We start from the raw sequence: 22218 nt of genomic DNA, 5'->3' as shown, positions 1-22218 counted from the left end.
AATACCTATTCTAATCGGTGAAAAGTAGTATCTCCTTGTGGTCTTCTATTTGCATTTCTCTAGTGATTAGTGATGTTGAGCATCTTCTCATGTGCTTTTTGGCCATTTATATATATATTTTTTAGAGAAATGTCTACTCAAGTCCTTTGCCCATTTTTAAAATTGGATTCTTTGTTGTTGTTGTTGAGTTGGAGTTCTGCACATGTTCTAGATATTACTCCCTTCTCAGATACTCTTATCTTTTTTTTTTTTTTTTGAGACAGGGTCTGGTCGTGCTGTCCAGGCTGATCTCAAACTCTTGGGCTCAAGTGATCCTCCCACCTCGGCCTCCCAAAGTGCTGGGATTACAAGCATGAGCCACTGAGCCCAGCAACTGATACACCAAGCACCAAGCTTTTAATTTTGATGAAGCTCAGTTTGTCTACTTTGTCTTTTGTTGCCTGTGCCTTTGGTGTCATATGCCAGTTTATTATTATATTGCTCCTTTATAAGAAACATTTTCTATAACAATATTAATATTTTTAAAAAAATTTTAGAGACAATTCATAAAATTAACATAGCTTCTAACATTTAAAAGGAGTCTCATACTAGCTAACACCCTAATTTTGACCCTTTCTGAAGGATCAAATACATATTTTTTATCAATAGAGCCATTTTACCCTCTATTTTTTTAACTTTGAACCCGATTAAGCTGAGACAGTTAAATGGCAAAGACAAAGTAGCAGAGACTGGTAGTAATCATCCAATATACATATATTCCTCCTCAGAAACAGAACCCACAATTTTCAGCTGAGCACATGGCCACCCAGGACAAGGACTATATTTCCAAGACTTCCTTTGAGCTGGGTGTGGCCCTGTGACCAAGTTCTGATAAATGGGAATGCATACGCAATTTACAGGGAGTGTCCTTAAATAGCACAGTGTTTTCCTTTTCCTGCTGGCTGGACTGAGGATGTGAAGGCTGGAAAGGAACAGCTCTCTTAAACTAGGAGTTGAACCTGTGTATTAAGGATGGCAGAGCAGCTTGCTGGAGAGAGCCTTGGTCTCTGATGATTGAACTGCCATTCTGGCTCAGAACTGCTTCTGTTTACATAAGAGAGAAATAAACTTTTAACTTGTTTAAGCCATTGTTATTTTGAGTTTCTATCATTCAGAGTCAAAACTAATTCTAATATAGACATCCAGAAGATTATGGACTGCTACACAATGTGGTTAGTTTTATTAAATAAAAACACATTAATCTAGAAATGGAGGAAGATGAATGTCTTGTGTATTTCCCAGACGATGTTGCTGGAAAATGAAATCTTGTGCCATTTAGCAGCCTTTTCTCAGGGAGATGGCAGGAGCTTGCTTGTTTTTAGCCTATTGGACACAGGATGTGATTTTGAAACATTGTATAAAATGCAAAAATATGTGAGAGATTCAAACAAGATAGGAAACAGAATTTTCCACTATGCCAACAACATGAGCAATATGTGGATTTTGTCATAATTTGAAGCTAGTGGCACACGGCGTCATAGAAGATGCCACACACCAACAAGAAAGAACAGTGCTGACTTTTCAAAACAAATCACCCAAACAATAAAATTCTATCAAATTTAGATATTATCCTTCTCTAAGTTACGAAAACTTGCTCTGGAAATAAATAATATAATATATATGCTATAATTTACTATAATTGTTTAAAGACTTGCTGTACACACTGCTGGCTTGTTCTTGTATGAGCTAAATGTGTCAGAAAGTACTGGGGAATAGGAGAGTACCACCATGTAAAAGAACACCTAACATATGGTGCTTATCGTCATTTCTGCATTCACAAAGCATTGAATGCCTTCTTTGCACTACATGCTGACAAAACAAAGACTAGTTACATTCTTTTGAAAGCTTAGGATCTTATGAAACAGCAAACTGAAAAATAAATTATTGGGAACAGCTAATATGCATCGAATGTCCACTCTGATGTAGGCATAATTCTAAGGACTCCATGTTTGTCACCTCAATATAAAACCCAAAGCAGCTGAGGCCATTTTCACCCTCAGCCCGCCTGCACCCAGGTGAAAAAAAAAAAAAAAACCAAAGCATTCACATTAGACAGATACTGTTATCACTTCACAGACAGGGAAACTGAGGAATGAGAAAAGCTAAAAAAACTTGCAGAGGTCACACAGTCATTTTAAAAAGGTGACTTACGGCAGGGCCACAGTGGCTCACACCTGTAATCCCAGCACTTTAGGAGGCTGAGGTGGGTGGATCACCTGAAGTCAGGAGTTTCAGACCAGCGTGGCCAACATGTGGAAACCCTGTCTCTACTAAAAATACAAAAATTAGCTGGGCATGGTGGCATAGGCCTGTAATCCCAGCTACTTGGGAGGCTGAGGCAGGAGAATTGCTTGAGCCCAAGAGGTGGAGGTTGCAGTGAGCCAACATTAAGCCACACTGCACTCCAGCCTGGGCAAGAGAGCAAGACTCTCTCTCAAAGGAAACAGAAACAAAAAGGCGACTTACACTCACATACTCTGGCTTCAGAGCCTGCAATTTAAACCACAATGCCATACTGTATCTCATATGGAGAGAATAGTGTAGAAGATGCTGTGGAACATGGGAGAAACATCCAACCCACACCAGAAAATCATCTTAGAGGGGACGATGCCTGACCTAGGTCAGGATGAGTAGAAAATGTATGTAAGACAGAAGGAATAATAATTGCTAATGCATAGGACACTAAACAACATAAACTTAAAGTAATTGCAGGTTGAGTGGCTGCAAATAAGCACAGAAGGGAGGTTGGTGGAAATGAAGTCAGAGAGGTAGGTAAATATCTGTCAGCTAACTTACTGCTTCAGTTTGATTCCAGTACCTATGGGAAGATTTATAGAAGGACTTTAAGAAGGAGAAATGCGATTTCATTTATATTTAGATTATGCTCACAGTAGCCACGTGGAGATGAATTAAAGCAAGGTGGGACCAGTGTGCATACTACCGGAATTATCTTGATGAGGGCCTGAACCAAGCCAGTGGTGGTGGAGATGAGGAGAAAGAGAGAAATTTGAAAGGTATTTTGGAGGCAGAATCCACAGGAGATACGTGCAATGTATGCAATAACAGAAACCGCCAGCTAGGGATTCCCAGGGCTCTGGCCCAGGAGACTCGACGGATCCAAGACAGTAAGCACAGTTTACTTAGCACTTCCATGTAAAATGTCTAGAGAGTATGCAAGAAAGTTTTAGATGGTGCCACATAAGAAGTATCGCAAGAGTGTTCACAATACGGAGAATCTGGCAAAAGTCAAATGACCTTGGGCAGATGACTAGCACTTGCTTAAAGCTTAGCTAAAAGAGGGCAGCTTGAATTTTTAATACTCTAGTTTTTTTTTTTATCACAACTCTGTGCTATGCCACACATCATGTGTTAACAGATTTTTCTCACCTCTGACAGCTGATTATTTCAGAAGACATTTGGCAGTATGGGGAATAACTAGCAGACTGTGTAAATATATGGGAAGAAAATAGCAACCTATAAATACAAGTTAGGTTGGAAGGTTATTCAGTTGCATCCAAAGTAAAGAATCTAGAAAATAATTTGGGTTGTTTGCAAAAGGAGAGAGTGACCACTAATTGATTCTAGCCTGAGTTTGGAAACAACAGAGACATTCCTAGAAGGAAAGAAAGCACATGTTGCTTTGAAATTGATCTTTGACTGTTTATTATTGAGGATGATGATTCTTCCAGAAACCCTCTTTTTAAAACTAAAGAGCTTTTGATTGCTTAGCAACTGAGAAAATTATTAGCTAGAAAATCATCAAGGATATAGAATAACTGAGCAATATAATTAGCCAGCAGTATCTAATTGATATATAAAAGCTTCCACCCAACAATGACAGAATAGACACTTTTTTCCAGTGCCCATGGAACATTCACCAAGGAGGGCCATCTCCTAAGCCACAAAACCTCAACAAATATTTTACAATTAAAATCATACAGAATGTTTTCTAACCAAAACAGAATCAAACCAGGAGTCAGTAACAAGATAAAGTTTTCTTAAAATGCTTAGAAATTAAGCAATGACTTTTAAATGACACTTGGGTCAAAGACAGAGTTCAAACAAACATTTTTAAAACAAAGAATTTCAATGTAATTAAAATTACAACATATCAAAATATGTGGGATGCAGTTAAAGCAATGCTGAGAAACTTACGGCACTGACATTTCTAATGCTTAGATTATAAAAGAGGAAAGATCTCAAATTAATAAAGTAAGTTCGCACCCTAAGAAATTAGAAAAAGAAGATCAAAACAAACTCAAGGCCAGCAGAAGAAAGAAAATAATGAATAAGAGCAGAAATCAATGAAATAAGAAACAGAAAAATGATAGAGAAAGTCAACAAAATAAGAGTCTGGTTTTAAAAAATCAATAAAATGTATAATTCTCTAGCAATATTGATAAAAATTTTAAAAAGAAGACAAAATTATCAATAGCAGGAACAAAATAAGATATCACTACAGATCCTGCAGCCAGAAAAAGATGATAAAGAAATACTACATATACTAGTCCATTTTCATACTGTTATAAAGAACTGCCTGAGGCTGGGTAATTTATACAGGAAAGAGGTTTAATTGGCTCATAGTTCAGCATGGCTTGGGAGGCCTCAGAAAACTTATAGTCAAGGGGGAGGGTGAAGAGGAAGCAACACACCTTCTTCACAAGACAGCAGGAAGAAGTGCCAAGAGAAGGAAGAAGAGCCCCTTATGAAACTATCATATCTCATGACAACTCACTATCACAATAACATCAGGAGGAAACTGCCCCCATGATTCAATTACCTCTACCTGGTGTTTCCCTTGACAAGTGGGGTTTATGAGTATTACGGGGACTACAGTTCAAGATGAGATTTGGGTGGGGACACAAAACCTAACCATATCACTACATAACAACATCATGCTCATGTAGTCAACAACTTTGAAGAAATAGACCAATTCCTTAAAAATCACAAACTATCAATACTCCAAATCTAGGACCAGCATAATTTTTTTTTTTAAACAGGGTTCACTCTATCTCACCCTGTTTCTCAGACTGGAGTGCCATGGCATGATCTCGTCTCACTGCAACCTCTGCCTCCTGGGCTCAAGCAATTCTCTTGCCTCAGTCTCCCTCGTAGCTAGGATTACAGGCCCTTGCGCCACTGCCCAGCTAATTTTTGTATTTTTAGTAGAGATGGGGTTTCACTATGTTGACCAGGCTAGTCTTGAACTCCTGACCTCAACTGATCCATCCGCCTCGGCCTCCCAAAGTGCTGAAATTACAGGCATGAGACACTCTGCCTTGCTTCAGCATCACTTTTAATGATGAAAGACTGAACATTTTCTTCAGAAGATTGAGAACCAGATAAGAATGTTCACTTTTATTACTTCCTTTAAACATTGTTCTGGTGATGCCAGGAAAATTATGCAAGAAAAAAAAAGACCTTTAGTTTGAAAAGCAAAAAGTAAATTATCTTTATTTCAGATGACATCAAAAAATAAAAAACTACAAAGTATACCAAAAGGTGAAAAACGTAATGTGAAGAAACAGAGTTAAGGCTCAGAACCAGACCCAGATATAGCAGGGATGTTGGAATTACCAAATTGGAAATTTAAAACAACTGTAAGATGCTAAGGGCTTTAATGGGTAAAGTACACACCACGCATGCAGATGGGCAACATAAGCAGAGAGGCGAAATTCTAAGAAAGATCCCAAAAGAAATGCTAGAGATCGAAAACACAGAACTACAGAATACCTTTAATGAGCTTACTGGTAGATTGGACATGGCTGAGGAAGGAATCTCTGAATTTGAGGATATCTCAATAGAAACTGCCAAGACTGAAAAGTAAAGAGAAAATAAGGCTGAAAAAAAAAAACCCCAGGAGATTCAAGAACTGTGGGACAACTATATGAAAGGTACAACACACACATAATGAGAATACAAGAAAGAGAAGCAAGGAAGGAAAGAAAATATTTGAAATAATAATAATTGGGACCTTTACCAAATTAATATCAGATGCCAAACCACAGATCTAGGAAGTTCAGAGAACACCAAACAGGATAAATGTCAAAAAAACTATGCCTCAGCTTATTCAACTACAGAATAACTAAAGACGAACCAAAACTCAAGACAGAAGCCATAGTGGGGGAAAATGCCTGACTTATAGAGAAGCAAAGATAAGAATTACACCCCACTTCTCAGAAACCATGCAAGCTGGAAGAGAATGGAGTGAAATACTCAAAGTGTTAAATTAAAAAAAAAAAAACCTAGAATTCTGCAAAATTATATTTCAAAAGTGAAGAAGAAATAGACTTTCTCAGACAAACAGAAATGGAAGGAATGGATAGCCAATAGGTTTGCCTTGCAAGAAATGTTAAAAGTTCTTTAGAGAGAAGGGAAAACACTAGGTCAGAAACTCATGTCTACATAAGGGAAGAACAAATGTGAAGGTAAAATTAAAAGTTTTATTTTTCTTATTTTAATTAATCCCACAGATAAGAGTTTGTTCAAAACAACAATTGCAACAATGTACAATAGTTCCCACTTAACTGCAGTTCTGCTTTCTTGGGTTTCATTTACCTGTGGTCAACCAAGGTCAAAAATATTAAATGGAGGCCAGGTGTGGTGGCACACGCCTGTAATCCCAGAGCTTTGGGAGACAAAGCTGGGTGGACTGCTTGAGGCCAGGAGTTTGAGGCCAGTCTGGCCAACATGGCAAAACCCAGCTCTACTAAAAACGCAAAAATTAGCTGGGCCTCGTGGCGCATGCCTGTAATCCCAGCTAATCAGGAGGCTGAGGCAGGAAAATCACTTGAACCTGGGAGGCAGAGGTTTGCACTTGAACCTGGGAGCCGAGATGGCACCACTGCACTCCAGCCTGGGCAACAGAGTGAGAGACCCTGTCTCAAAAAATAAAAAAAAATAGAATAAAATAAAATATTAAATGGAAAATTCTGGAAATAAACAATTTGTAAGTTTTGAATTTCATGCCATTCTAAGCAGTGTGATGAAATCTCATGCCGTCCTGCCTGGGACATGAATCATCCCCTTCATCCAGTGAATCTGGGCTGAATATTAGTGGTCCCCAACTTTTTTGGCATCAGAGATTGGTTTTGTGGAAGACAATTTTTCCACGGACGGCGGGGTGGCAAGGGGATGCTTTCCAGGTGAAACTGTCACCTCAGAGCATCAGGCATTAGATTCTCAAAAGGAGCACTCAACCTAGATCCCTTGCATACCGGTTCACAGCAGGGTTCGCCTCCTATGAGACTCTCATGCTGCTGCTGATCTGACAGAAGGTGGAGCTCGGGTGGTAATGCTTGGCTGCTGCTCACCTCCTTGCTCTGCAGGCCGGTTCCTAACAAGCTGCAGACAGATCCAGGTCCGCAGCAGCCGAGGTGGGTGGGGGGACCTCTGCTGTATACTCTAACCACAGGTTAATCACCTAGTAACCATTTTGGTAATCAGATCAACTGTCTCAGTGTCACAGTCCTTACGCTCAAATCACCCTTATTTTATTTAATAATGGCCCCAAAGCACAAGAGTAGTGATAGTGGCAATTTGAATAAGCTAAAGAGAAGTGAAGAGGTGAGTTTTTTACTTAATAGGAAAAGGGGAAAAAAAACATATGCCTAGGTTTCTAAATTCTATAATAAGAATGAATTTCAATCTATGAACTGTGTAGAAAGAAAAAGAAATGAATGCTCGTTTTGCTGTCAGACTGCAAAAGTTACAGCCACAGTGCATGGTAAGTGCTTTGGTAAGATGAAAAAAAGAATTAAATTTGTGGGTGGAAGACAAGAACTTAAGTGCGTTCCACTTGATGCCAATCAGGTTCAGTACCATCTTTGATTTCAGGCATCCACTGGGATTCTTGGAAGGTATCCACTGAAAATAAGGGGACACTACTGTATTTGATTATGCATCCTTCTGTGTGTATGTGTGTGTACTGTATTTCATTATGTATCCATCTGTGTGTGTGTGTGTGTGTGTGTGTGTGTGTGTGTGTGTGTGTATGTTAGCAAAATGAATGCAAGCAATGATACACACAGGATGGAGGGAGGAATTGGGATTATTTTTTAATTATAAGGTACTTGCACTAACTGTGAAGCAGTATAGTGTTATTTGAATGTGCATTATTTGTGAATATATATTGCAAATCCTAGGGCAGCCACTAAAAAAAAGGTTAAAAAAAAAGTACAACTGATATGTGAAGAAAGAAGAAAAAAATGAAACATTAAATATTCAATCAAAATCACAAAAGGTAGAAAAAGAGTGGAAGACAAAAAGAGAATAAGAAAAAGGAGAACAAATACCAGTAATAAATATGCTAGATATTAATACAAATATATTGATAATCACCACAAATGTCAGTGATGTAAGTGTGCCAGTTAAAAGACAGATTATGCAAATTGATCAAGAAAACTACCCAACTCTACATTGTCTGCAAGAAACCCACTTTATATATAAGACACATATAGATTAAAAGTTAATAGGGCTGGGCAAAGTGGCTCATTCCTGTAATCCCAGCACTTTGGGAGGCTGAGGCAGGTGGATCGTGAGGTCAGGAGTTCAAGACCAGCATGGCCAGGATGGTGAAACACCATCTCTACTACAAACTACAAAAATTAGCCAGTTTTGGAGAGAGATCCAAGAAGGCTGATCGCTAACAGTTCGGGATTGTAGCTCCCAGTGAAAGCGCAGAGAACAAGAGGACACCACACTTTCAGATGAATTTTCGTCGCTCATGGACCAGAAGATTCCCAGTGGAGGGGCCCCACGGGTGGCCAGTGGGACTCTTGTGGCCAGTTTTGCCGGCACCTAAGCACGGCAGCTCTTCGTGCAGAGTAAAGGGGAGGAAATTCCCGGGCAGAAGAGTACCATCAGTCTTATCACTGCTGTTTTGGCTGGCGTAGTGTGTTGCTCGGATTCCAGTGCTGGGAATCAATAAACTGGGCGTCCACTCAGAAACCCAACTAGAAAGGCAGTAATTGTAAAGACAACAGATGGATAAATTTATAACAAAGGGAAGAAACCAGCATTAAAGGCTGAGAATACTCAAAATCAGAACCCCTCTCCCTCTACAGGGGATTATAGTTCCTCATCAGCAATGGAACAAGCCCTGATGGAAAAGGACTGTGTGCCATTATCAGCAGCAGGCTTCAGAAGGTGGATAAGAAACTTCTGAGAGTTAAAAGAACTTGTTCTAACCCAATGTAAAGAAACTAAGAACTTTGAAAAAGGGTTTGACGAAATGCTAACAAGAATAGACAATATAGAGAGGAATATAAATGAACTAACAGAGTTGAAAAACACAACACAAAAACTTAGCGAAATATGCACAAGTTTGAATAGCCGAATTGATCAAGCAGAAGAAAGGATATCAGAGATCGAAAACCTACTTAATGAAATAAAACAAGAAGAAAAAAGGATAAAAAGGAATGAGCAAAGTCTCCAAGAAGTATGGGACTATGTGAAAAGACCTAATTTATGTTTGATAGGTGTACCTGAATATGACGAAGAGAATGAATCCAAGCTGAAAATACTCTTCAGGACATTATTCAGGAAATCTTTCTGAATCTAGCAAAGCAGCACAATATTCAACCCCAGGTAATACAGAGAACACCACAAAGATATTCCTCAAGAAGAGCAACCCCCAAGGCACATAATCGTTAGATTCACCAGGGTTGAAATGAAGGAGAAAATACTAAGGGCATCCAGAGAGAAAGGTCAGGTTACCCACAAAGGGAAGCCTATTAGACTTACAGCAGATCTCTCAGCAGAAACATCCTTAAAGAACAGAACTTTCAGCCCAGAATTTCATATCCTGCCAAACTAAGTTTCACAATTGAAGGAAAAATAAAATCTTTTATGAAGAAGCAAGTACTCAGAGATTTTATTACCACCAGGCTGGCTTTACAAGAGCTTCTGCAAGAAGCATTATACATAGAAAGGAACAACCAGTATTCGCTTTTCTAAAAGTATACCAAAAAGTAAAGAGCATCAACATAAAGAAGAATTTACATCAACAAATGGATAAAATAGCCAGTTAACATCAAATGGCAGTAACCCTAAATTTAAATCGACTAAATCCCCCAATCAAAAGATACAGCCAAAACCTAACGATATGCTGCATCCACACCTATTTCACATCCAAAGATACACAAAGACTTAAAACAAAGGGATGGAGAAAGATTTACCAATCAAATGGAGAGCAAAAATAAATAAATAAATAAAAAGCAGGAGTTGCAATTCTTGCATCTGATAAAATAGATTTCAAACCAACAAAGATATGGTGGTAAAAGGATCAATGCAACAACAAGAGCTAACGATCCTAATACCCAGATACATAACACTCATAAAGAGATTTAGACTCAACGAGACAGAAAATTAATAAGGATATCCAGGACTTGAACTCAGATCTGGAACAAGTAAACTCAATAAATATTTATAGATCTCTCCATTTTAAATACACAAAATATACATTCTCCACCTTAAATACACAAAATATTGATTGGCCATTATTAATACCCATTTTCAGAATAAAGCAATATTCCTGTTCTCTCTCCCTCTTTTTCTTCCTCTTTCTTCCTCTCCTTCACTCCTTTTTTTCTTTCTTTCTTTCAAAAAAAAAGACTGTGTGATAATCCCCCCCCCAAAAAAAGAGAGAAAAAAATTTTTTAAGTTAATGAATGAAGAAAGATATACCAAGCTGAAACTAACCAAAACAAAGCAGAACTAGTTATATTAATGTTAGAGCAAATTTCAGAGCAAGGTAAGTTTTCAGAGCTAGAGAGGAGCATTATTATCTAATGATAAAGGTGCCAGTTCTCCAAGAACACATAACAACCTGTCACCTGACAAGCACACATCAAAATAAAAGAAGCAAAAACTAATAGAACTGCAAAGATGAATCCAATATTGTAGTTAGAGGCTTCAATACCCCTCTGTCAGAAATGGACAGATCCATTAGGCAGAAAATCAATAAGGATATAGTTGAACTCAATGACCCATCAATCAACTGGATATAATTGACAAAAACCTGCACATGGATGTTTATAGTAGCTTTATTCACAGTTACCAAACTTTGGAAACAACCAAATGTCCTTCAGTAGATGAATAGATAAATAAAGTGTAGTACATCCAGACAATGGAATATCATTCATCACTAAAAAGAAATGACTATCAGGCCATGAAAAGACAGAGAAGAAACCTAAATGCTTATTACTAAGTCAAACAAGCCAACCTGAAAAAGCTATGTGCTATGTGATTCCAACTACAGTATATGACATTCTGGAAAAAGCAACACTACAGAGACAGTGAAAAGATCAGTGGTTGCCAGGGGACAGAGAAATGAATAGGCCAAGGATTCAGAGGGCAGGGAAACAACTCTGTGTGGTACTATGATGGTGCATGCATGTCATTATACATTTGTGTAAATCCATGGAAGATAACACACCAAGAGTAAAGCCTAATGTAAACCACAGACTTTGGGTGATAACAATGTGGCAGTGTGGCTTCATCAGTTGTAACAAATGCACAATCTGGTGAGGGTAGCAGATAATGGGGAAGGATAACCATGCATGGGAGCAAGAGAGCATGTGGGAAATCTCTGTACCTTCTTCTCCAGTTTGCTGTGAACCTAAAACTGCTCTGCAAAATAAAGTCTATTAAAAGAAAAGAAGGAAGAGAAAGAGGAAGGAAGGGAGGAGGGAAAGAGAAGCCAATCAATTATCAGATGGTTTCAATGTAGAATTCTACCAAAAATTTAACACCAATTTTACACAGTCTCTTCCAGAAAACTACAGACTAGTATCTTTCATGAACTTAGCCACAAAATGCTCTAAGATATTAGAAAATCCAATCCTACAGTGTGTGAAAACAATCCCACCACGACCAAGAAGGATTTAGTCCAGCTGTGCAAGAGCTTTTGATATGTAAGAAGTAGAGTTTTTGTTTTTGTGTTTTTGAAACAGGATCTCACCCTTTCACCAGGCTGGAGTGCAGTGGTGTGATCATGGCTCCCTAAAGCATCATGCCTGACTAATTTTTAACTTTTTTAGAGATGGGGAGTCTCACTATGTTGCCAGGCTTGTCTTGAATTCCTGGGCTCAAGTGATCCTCCCTCCTCAGTCTCTCAAAGTGCTGGGATGACAGGCATGAGCCACCCTGCTGGCCTGAGAAGCAGAGATTTTGATAAGGCATCACAGAGCCTCGCTTTTTGTTCTAGGAGAGCCTACCAACAGGTCTTTGGGTATGCAAGGCCCAGGCCATAATGGAAAAAGAACTAGTTAAAAGAGTACCTCTCAAGGATACAAGAATACTCAAGCTGAGACGAAAGAATGTTATCTGTGTTATAGGACAAGTTGGTTTTCTGCAAACACCATTTCCTTCGGAGGCTTGTTTCCTTTGGATTGTGGTTTTAGCGGTGTCTAAACACTACTGTTGGTCCTTGTGCTTTTTTGTTGGAGAGTTACTCAAAGGTAAAAAGGACCTGTTTTCATGAAATACTTTGTGACAGTCTGGGCACAGGTCGTGCTTCAGGGCCCTGGCAATGATGTAGATCATAGAAGTTAGAAAAAGGGCTGATTTTTCTACCTGTGAGGTTGCTGCACTGGGTCCAGCATCCCTATGGCCCCCAGGGGATTTGTAGCTTCAGGGAAAAAGTATATTCAGCAAAGATTTTAGCATTCTTGTGATAGGCACTATTATCACAGGCAAAGAAGTGGAGGCTGCAGACGTGGACTCGGGGAAGCTGGAACAGAGAGAGGAAACACAGCAGTCCCATGTGATGATTGCTCCTAATGGGCTGGACTGTGGGCATGTGTGACAACTGGGAGAATCACAGAACTTTCTATGGGAATTTTGCCAGAAGTGTGAGCTAAAGAAACTTTGAGTTACTAAAGTTATAACTACAAAGAACTTAAGATTTTGCCCCATCCCCATGAGTCCTTCCAATGGGCATCTTGTTTTTTCCCTTCTCATCACTACCTCTGGTGTTCTCTCCAGCAGAGGAAGGGGAAAAATCACTTACCATTAAATTAATCTCTTCAGAGATACATGCTGCCAATCTCCAATCAGGTCAGCCTTTGAGAATGTTATTATCAAACAAAATACCTCTCATCCCTGTCTGATAAGGTTTGCATTTGGATTACTCCACAGCTAAAAGGCTTTCAAGAAACGTAACTGATACAATTTAATGTGGTAGCCAACCTCCAGGTGGCTCCCTAATGACACTTGTCTCCTGGTGCTCATTACCTTCCTTGTATAGTTCCCTCCTACAATGTATCAGGGTTGGTCTGTGCAACCAATGGAATACAGTAGAAGTGACAATGTGTGACTTTCAAGGCTGTCCTTTAAAACATTCCACCCTCTTCTTGTTTTCTCTTGGATCACTCATGCTGGGGAAACCAGCTACCACGTCATGAGAACACCAAAGCAGCCCTATGGAGAGATCCTAGTGGTGAGAAACTGAGGCCTCCAACGGCCAGCGTCAACTTGCTAACCCAATGAGTGAGCCAGTTTGGAAATGGATCTTCCAGCCCCAGTAAAGTCTTTTAAAGACTACAGCTCTGACCAACATCTTAACTGAGAAGTGATGGATTAGCAAATCTCATGGCAGACCCTGAGCCAGAACTACCCAGCTAAGCCGTTCCTGAGTTAATGACCCACATAAACTTTGTGAAAAATAAATTACTGTTTTTGCTGCAAGGTTTAGGATGATTTGGTAAGTAGCAATATTTAACATACATGCCTAATTTATTCAGACATGAATAAGACAACAAATTAAACCTCCCAAAATGAAGAAAAAGACTTTCCCACAACACATTTTATGTTCTACCTTTAATCAATTAAAGCAAATTTCTGGCACTTTTCAAATTCAATCACATTTTTGTCTCTACTTAGGGACAACATGTTCAAAAATATAAAGTCTAGGTCCAAAACACCTACCAGAGTACCACACAGGCAGCTAGCTAGGCTGCAAGGACTGCTAAATTAATTTCATAAAGCAGGATGAAAATTAGTCTAAACAGTCTCTATGGGTAAACAACATCATTATGCTGAATTATCTGACTCAGAAGAGCAGCCAAAAAAATCCAACAATAATTTGATTTTAAAAGAAGACTATGATAAAATGGTATTATTAAAGAAAAACTGAGTGGTGTAATTTCTAAAGTAAAATACCTACAGAAATGAACACATTCCAAATATTTTCTTGAAACTCCAAGGAAAATGCTGGCCTTCTTCACATGAAGACCTTAAATAAGTCTCAGAGGACTAACTGCAATGTTAGAGGTAAATCAGGAGGTGAAAAGTAGCACAAAAAGAAATCCCCAGAACCTGAGATAACTACCAAGGTTCTGGAAGATCTCAAAGATGAGATTATGAGTTGTCATCAGGCATGGCTTTGTGTTGTAATGTATGCTTCGTGTTTCTGTCTCTTGACCTAAACTGTAGCTTTTAGAAGGTACGGACTCAGTACCTAGCTCAATTCCCTGCTCATAGTAAGTGCCCTAGTCTGAGTTCTCTAGGAAAAAAAAAAAAAGAGTCTGTGGCAAGACTTACGGACAAGTGTAATCCCAGGGCAGCAAGAGAAAAGGAAAAGACGATTGAAGCAGCACAGGATGGGGAGCAAATGTAAGATAATGCATTGATCACACTAGCTGCTATGTCAAAACAAGCACTGCTTGACTCTCACTTGGCCACACAGGACATGTCTGGACAGGCTTTATGGAAAAATCATAACTCAGAACAGTCCACTGCAGGGAGAAATAGAGAGGGAATTTATCTGCTAGCTCCATCCTGATTCCTGTTTCCCCCTAATCAAAATCGGCTCTATGAGGAACTGATTCCTCTGAACACCCAAGCTGTGGCCACTTCAGCAGCCACTAGCACCTAGTCTTCTATGTAGGACTTCATAGAAATCTAGTAATGGTAAGACAAGCCAGAGACTGAACATTCGCCTCAGGTAAGAGAAATGCATGGGCCCTTGCATTTCATCACTGCATAGAGTTCTTCACCACAGTAGCTATGGCAAAGCCATAAAAACACAAGGCTTTAGAAGTCAAGTGAGACTGAAAGAATGCACTTGACATAGCCATTGTTGGTAGATATCTGGCTAGACCCTTCTTGTGGTCTGAATGGCAAACAGGAAAATAACAGGTACCCAGTATAGCTCCAAAGTTCAGTTTTATCCAACTTAATATACAAATCTAGCTTATCTAGTCAACTCCAGACAGCTTCTACCCCCACACCAGCAGGGCACCATTGTCTCCAAGATAGGGCTGAGAGACAAAAAATGTATATTGTCAGTCTTCTATCAAAATTGATCTTTTTAGGAGCAACCATCATATTTTGGTCAAATTGCTCTTCTCATATCTTCAATGTTTCAGGCTGGTTTCAGAATCCAAAACCATCCAGCTATCTCCTGAGTAGCAGCCCAGGTTAATTCATTTTATGCAAATTTTCAGTACATGGATTGGAAATATTAGTAAAGTTACACCTTGTGCATAAAATTTGAAATAATTCCAGTTCCCTATTTTTAAAAGAAATTGCATAAGTTTGAAGCTGGTAAATAGTATTTATATTATTGCCATTTATTGGATCTACTTTAAATGTTAAGAGGCCAGCCTACTGTCATTTTGCAAAATGAGTAATGAATTATGTGAGATTTTTAAAACATATACTCACAATACATCTTCCTGGTATTTTGCTAGTGTTAATATCATTTTACAGATGAAGAAACTGAGTCATATGGTTTCATTTTGGGTCTCAAAGCCAAAGTCTTCAAACTCCAAGTCTTTTCCATTATATTACATCCACGGTTTCATTCCTCCCAACTTGGTGTTATGATCACATGTAATAAGCAAACTTGATCTTCACAAATTACATTAATAAAAATGTTACCTGTGCCTGCAGTATTCTACCCAATTGTTCCTTTAAGTTGATTTTAAGCTAGTAATATATATTCTATTTATAGTATGGGTCAACTACACATCCATTTATCTACTCTAAATGTCAGCAAGCCATTTATCTCCATTTAACTCCAAAATGGTAATAATGGCAATAACCACAAGAATACTAATATTTTTCATTTTCTGATCACCAGGTACAGTCTTGGAGTCTTCACATACATTATTTCATTTAATTCTCTTACCAGCCCACTTAAGTCTATAGTATTGTCATTTTCATTTTATAGATAAGAAAGCTGAGGCTCGGAGACATTAAATAAGTTGGCCCAAATCACATATCTTGCAAGTCTGTACTTAGTTCTGGACCCAGATTTTTTACCATTGATGCAAAGTACATTACGTTTGCAAAGTACGTTAGAATTAAAAGCAAAAATGTTTGTATTATTACATGTGCATTAGCTCATTTAATATTTATCATAGCTTATTTTATCTTTATCACAGCTAATTTTACAGATAAGGAAACAGAGGCTCAAGGAGTTTAGACATCTTTTCCAAGTCAAAAGATGCCTTTTCTTCTAGCTAATGAATGTCAGAGCTGGGAGTCATAGCTCTAGACTCCTTGGTCAGGGTTCTTTGTATGCACTGTTCCTCATTAGAGACTATCAAATGCTTGGTTGAAATCAAGACTGTCTGTATTCAACTCATTATTTGCTAATCTATCATCCTAGAAATACTATCTAAAAATTAGTATCCGCAAATCCTATTAAATAAAATATTACTTAGAACAGCTGTGTCCACAAGTTCCTGCCCTCTGAATTAATGGTAACCTCTATCTTCATGGTTGTAACTGTAGATTTATGCTGTGGCCCCGGGCAAATTTCAGAGAAAAGAGGAGCTATCTGAGAAAATGATAAGATCCTTACAGTAATACTGAAAACAGTATAGCAGTAAGTGTCCTCAAAATAGCTGACATCATAAAGGGAAACTACCAAGAGTATTAGAGAAGGGAAGATAGGACCAGGAGGCTAGAGATGAAGAAAAACAAAACCCTACAGAATGAAGGCACCTTGACACACTGATAGAAATACAAAGAAAGTTCTTTTGAACAGTTTCTGATACTTTATTAATGGTTTATTTAGTAGGATTGGGTTTGGCCATATATAACAGAAAGACCCAAAGTAACAGTGGAAATAAGATGAAAGTGTAAATCTCTTTCACATAATAGAAGGCCAGAAATTGGTAGTTCAATGCTAGTATTAAGGCTTCATGGTGTTAGACGCCCAGGATCTTTCTACATTGTTGTTTTGCCATTTATGGCTTCTATTCTCCATGTCACCTCATGTTCCAAAATAGCTGCCAGAGTGCCAGGCATTATGTGTACATTCCAGGCAATGGGAAATGAGAAGGGGTAAAGAAAGGTCTACTCTCTCTTTTTAAAAGAGATTTTCCCAAAATAGCTCACAACACCTCCATTTTTATCTTTTTGAGCAGATAATCCACTCACACCTAGTTGTGAGAAAGGCTAAGTCCATTAGTTGGGTGTATTGTGCCCATATAAGTACAAGATTCTGTTCTTAAGTAGAAGAATGGATATTGGAATATGCAACCACCAGGCTCTGCCACAAATGGACAAAGGGTATATAACAATAATGAGAATATAATAATGTACTTACGCTACCTCCTCAAAGACATCTACATCGGGATATTCTAACACCATAAGTAGGTATCGTAAAATTTTTAATGTAAAAGCAATTTAGGAACTTACTGGCTATGAAGTGAAAAATGAGAAGGTGAGTTTTGTAAACTAAAATCACAACATTCCTCGAATCTGCCAGTCGTCTTTTGTCCTCAGGCTGTGGTAGCTGGACACATATGATAAGAAGCTTTTACATTTAATGTCATCTTCATTCTCAAATTGTGACACTACAGATTTCTTAAATTGAACTTGTAGCAGCCTGCTTTTCTACTTAACTGTATGCATATTTCAAGCAAACACAACTCAAATTTCAAGGGAAAACTCTATCAAAAGTGACATTTGACTCCTACACATTCAAAATACTGCATAGAAACTAACCATTCACCTCTTTCTAAAATCATGTGGAAACATGTGATTAGAGTGAAGGAAATTTTGAAAAAAATTAGACATATGATGCATTCCTATGCAAGGATGATTGTTTTTCTAAATAAATATAACTTTTTTTTTTTTTGCAGAGATCTCGGGGTCTCACTATGTTGCCCAGGCTGGTCTTGAAATCCTGGCCTCAAGTGATCCTCCTCCCTTAAATGATAATAAAATAACTAACTTAATTATAACAAATAATTAACATTTATTGAATGATAATTATGTACCAAAAGGAGAGGTGAGTACTTTATTTATTCAGTCATAAACTGTAAGAGCCTCAGTGTGTTATTAAAATGTTATGCCTTAGGCTCTATCTTTCATCTATCCTTTTCATAAACATTTTTCACTTACTAAGGTGCCTAGCCCTATACTAAAAGATAAGGAAAGATAAGGATACAGATATAAAGGAAAGAGATTATCCTAAGAAAGCTCATAGTACTTAAAAAAAAAAACTGGACAAGGGGAGAAATAAAATTAGTATATTCTAAATCCTGCATGTACTGGCTCTGGACTAGACCATCTTGGTTCAAAATCAGGCTCCATGAGTCTCTCTGTAGGACTTGAAGCAAATCACATAATTTTGCTAGGTTTCAGTGTCCTTAGCTTTAGAATGGGGATTACCAAATTACTAAACGAGATAATCCATGCAATCCTTGGTGTAACGTAAGTACTCAATAAGAGTCTGTTGCAATTATTATTTAGTTGTGTAAATGATAGCATCCAAGGGGCTAAAGGAACACTAGAAAAGACACCAAACTAGCATGAAGCTGAGGAGACTTCAGAAGGAATAATATGTAAGTGGAGCATTGAAGGATGTGCAAGTCAGCTGTTTCCCCAAGTTCTCCAGCTTCCCTAAGGTCATCTCTTCAATGCCCAAATGACAATAGCCTGACCCTGTAAAAGCAGAAAGTCTCATCTTTCATTTGGTTACTTTCTCAAGTACAGCAGTGAAAACCTGAAAAATGATGGCAAGTTCTACAAAATCTTGGGATCCCCCAGACAGTTACTGTTTCTGGATTATTGCACTATTCCATGCACAGCATCTCGGTTTAGACCCACCACCTGCCCTAGGCTCTTTCTGCCTCTCCAGCGTCATGTAAACTGCAAGCATGACATAGACCCCTTCATTAATGCCCCCAAGGCACATCTAGGAGAGGGCTATCCCTTTAAATAAGGCTTCACTAAAAGGTTTGAAAAAATAGAATACTCATAGAAGGCGACCTATGGCATAACTAAAGGTGGTTACTCCGAAAACCACGCCCCAAATACAAGTTGAGTCTCTCTACTTGACTCCCACAGGATTTTATCTAACTGGAGTGGGGGTCAGCAGCACCCTCATTCACAGAAATCTTCAGACACTTCCATATACCAGAGGCCAAGCTCAATTCCCTCTTTGCTTTCAGTAAAGGATTGATTGCCTTCTCTCCCTTGTGCAAGACCCTTTTCTTTTTCACCTCAGGATGGCAGGAGCATGAGAACTCAGTTCCTTAAGGGTGAGGGTGCCCTCATCTCGAAGACATACCTGGGACAATCATTAGAATGAGTCTCTAAACATCTTCCCAAATCAGGGCTGTTCCTTCTTAAATAGCTCCTATGTAGGACACCAACAGTCCAGTTCATCTAGCTTCAAGCCATCTCTATTCTTATCACAGACTTCTCTTTGCCTTGAGGGGAAAGGAAGTCCAGACCTGCATGACCTTCCTGCCATTGTTCCCAACTTTGAAGGGACACTGCTTGAACAAAAAGACACATACTTCCACTGACACAATCATTTTCACATAAAGGATAGTCCAAATCCAGATTTAGGTGAATTTCTTTCATTAACTTGCTAATACACTACATTTATATTATTAAACAGACACTTAATATCTCACTCTAAAGCTTTTGCAGTTGAGATTATTACTCTACATCCTGGGCTTCCCCAAGAAAAATGAATAGGTGTTTGCCCTACAAGTACATTACTAAAAGAATTCACTTAAGTTGTCCACACTGAAACAAAGGGAAGTTTCACCCCAAAGACAAATGCTTACCTGTTGAGTGTCTCATTTTCCGAATTCTGCTCTTAACTAGATTATGTGTTAGGTAGGGATCCTTGCTGCTTTTGCACATGAGTATGCTTCAGTAGTTTAGAATGGAGGAAATAGCCCAGGGCATTTTAAAAGCAGTAAGGAACTGTCTTGTTAAAAGGTGGCAGTTGCGGTGAGCCGAGATCATGCCACTGCACTCCAGCCTGGGCAACAAGAGCAAAACTCTATCTCAAAAAAAAAAAAGAAAGAAAGAAAGGGCATTCTAGCATTCTACTATTGAACACAGCAATAGCCCTTGTCCAGGAACTCTTTGGGGAATTTTAGACATATAAAGTAAAGCCCTTGTGGTGGTTAATTTTAGGTGCTAACCTGACTGGATTAAGGAATATCTAGAGAACTGGTAATGGATCATCCCTGGGTGTGTCTAGGAGGGTGATTCTGGAGGAGATTGATGCATGTCAGGAGACTGATCAGTGAAGATCTGCCCTCAATGTGAGCTGGCACCACCCAGTTGGCTGGGGGCCCAGATAGAACAAAAAGAAATTTCCTCTCTTCTAGAACTGGGATACATTCTTCTCCTGTCCTTGGATATCAAAACTCCAAGGTTCTCTCCAGCTTTTGAACTTTAGGACTTAGACCAGTAGCCCCCCAGTTTCTCAGGCCTTCAGCCTCAGACTTAGAGTTAAACATCAGCCTCCCTGGCTCTGAGAGCTTCAGATTTAGATTGAGACATGCCACAGGTATCGCAGGGTCTCTAGCCTGCAGATGGCCTGTTGTGGGACTTCTTAGCCTTGATAATCATGTAAGCCAATTCCCTTACTAAATCCCCTCTCATATAGTTATATCTAAATCAATCAATCAATCTTTCTTTCTATATTTCTTTCTTTTTCTTCCTACTTATCTATCTCCTATTGGTTCTGTTTGAAGAACCCTAACAAATGCAAAGCCCCGGCCTCGAGACCAAGGAAAACCACATTTTGGATAGTCAATAACTATTTGGCATTCAAATATATACCCAAAAAGATTTTCATTAACATTACTCAAGTAATGATTAAAAACTCACACCATGGAATATTACGCAGCACTCAGAAATGATGAGTTTGTGTCTTTTGTAGGATCATGGATGAATCTGGAGAACATCATTCTCAGCAAACTGACACAAGAACAGAAAATGAAACACCGCATATTCTCACTCATAGGCGGGTGATGAAAAATGAGAACACATGGACACAGGGAGGGGAGTACTAAACACTGGGGTCTATTGGGGGGAAAAGGGGAGGGCCAGTGGGAGGGGGAGGAGGGGAGGGATAGCCTGGGGAGAAATGCCAAATGTGGGTGAAGGGGAGAAAGGAAGCAAAACACACTGCCATGTGTGTACCTACGCAACTGTCTTGCATGTTCTGCTCATGTACCCCAAAACCTAAAATGCAATAAAAAATTAAAAAAAAAAAACTCAGTGACTCATTATGTTCCCAGTATTATGCTACAAGAGTTTGAGATCAATGAAAAGTACCCACACTAAAAACAGATCACCTTCTTCAAAGACTCAAAAGTGTTACCATTTATCAAGACATAGCTTGACCAGAGAGTCATAGGTAAGAACAGAAGTTTGTACAGCAGAAGTGTGTGAACTTTCAAGGATAAATTATAAATGGCATTGCAGATTCCGTATTGGTCTTTCGTAATCCAAAGATCCAGACACGATGTTGAGAGGACATTCAAGCAGCCTCATGGAGTGGCCCATGTGGCCAGAAACTAAGACTCCTAGCCAACGGCCAGCACCAGCTTACCAGCCGCATGAGTGAGAGACCTTGAAGTTGAATGTTCCAGCCTCAGTCATGTGTCCAGATGATACAGCCACGGCTGACATCTGATTGCAAACTCATAAGAGACCCTGAGCCAGAACACCCAACCAAATTACTCCAAAATTGCCCACCAATTGTAATTGTTAGAGAGAATAAATGACTGTTGTAGTTAAAAAAGAAGAACAGAACAGAACAGAACAGAACAGAACAGAACATAACAGAGGATTGAAGGGAGGAAGGTTCTTGTTAAGTAGGAAAGTAGCTTGTTCTACTTAGGTTTGTGATCTTTGGCCAATATCTTTAGCCTCACTGTGCCTCTTTTTTCTCACCTGTAA

General features: G+C 38.9%; 1 protein-coding gene across 11 annotated transcripts in view; it reads right to left on the bottom strand.

Moving 5' to 3' along the window:
• The window catches only part of LOC144581587 (uncharacterized), an 81542-nt gene that overhangs the window by 42701 nt on the left and 16623 nt on the right, over positions 1-22218 (bottom strand). For 2 of the 11 annotated variants that reach the window (XR_013532612.1, XR_013532615.1), the window contains exon 5: positions 1190-1362. The exons of 7 other annotated variants lie outside the window; for them this stretch is intronic. The gene's annotated coding sequence lies outside the window, so the exon portion shown is untranslated. Of the gene's footprint in view, positions 1-1189; positions 1363-7012; positions 22213-22218 lie in introns of those variants that run through there. 2 more of the 11 variants (XR_013532611.1, XR_013532613.1) reach the window with 1 other exon arrangement.

Source organism: Callithrix jacchus, chromosome 2, assembly GCF_049354715.1.
Source record: "Callithrix jacchus isolate 240 chromosome 2, calJac240_pri, whole genome shotgun sequence".
Taxonomy (NCBI): domain Eukaryota; kingdom Metazoa; phylum Chordata; class Mammalia; order Primates; family Cebidae; genus Callithrix; species Callithrix jacchus.
Note: the sequence above shows the minus strand (reverse complement) of the source record. Positions and strands in the feature narration are given on the sequence as shown.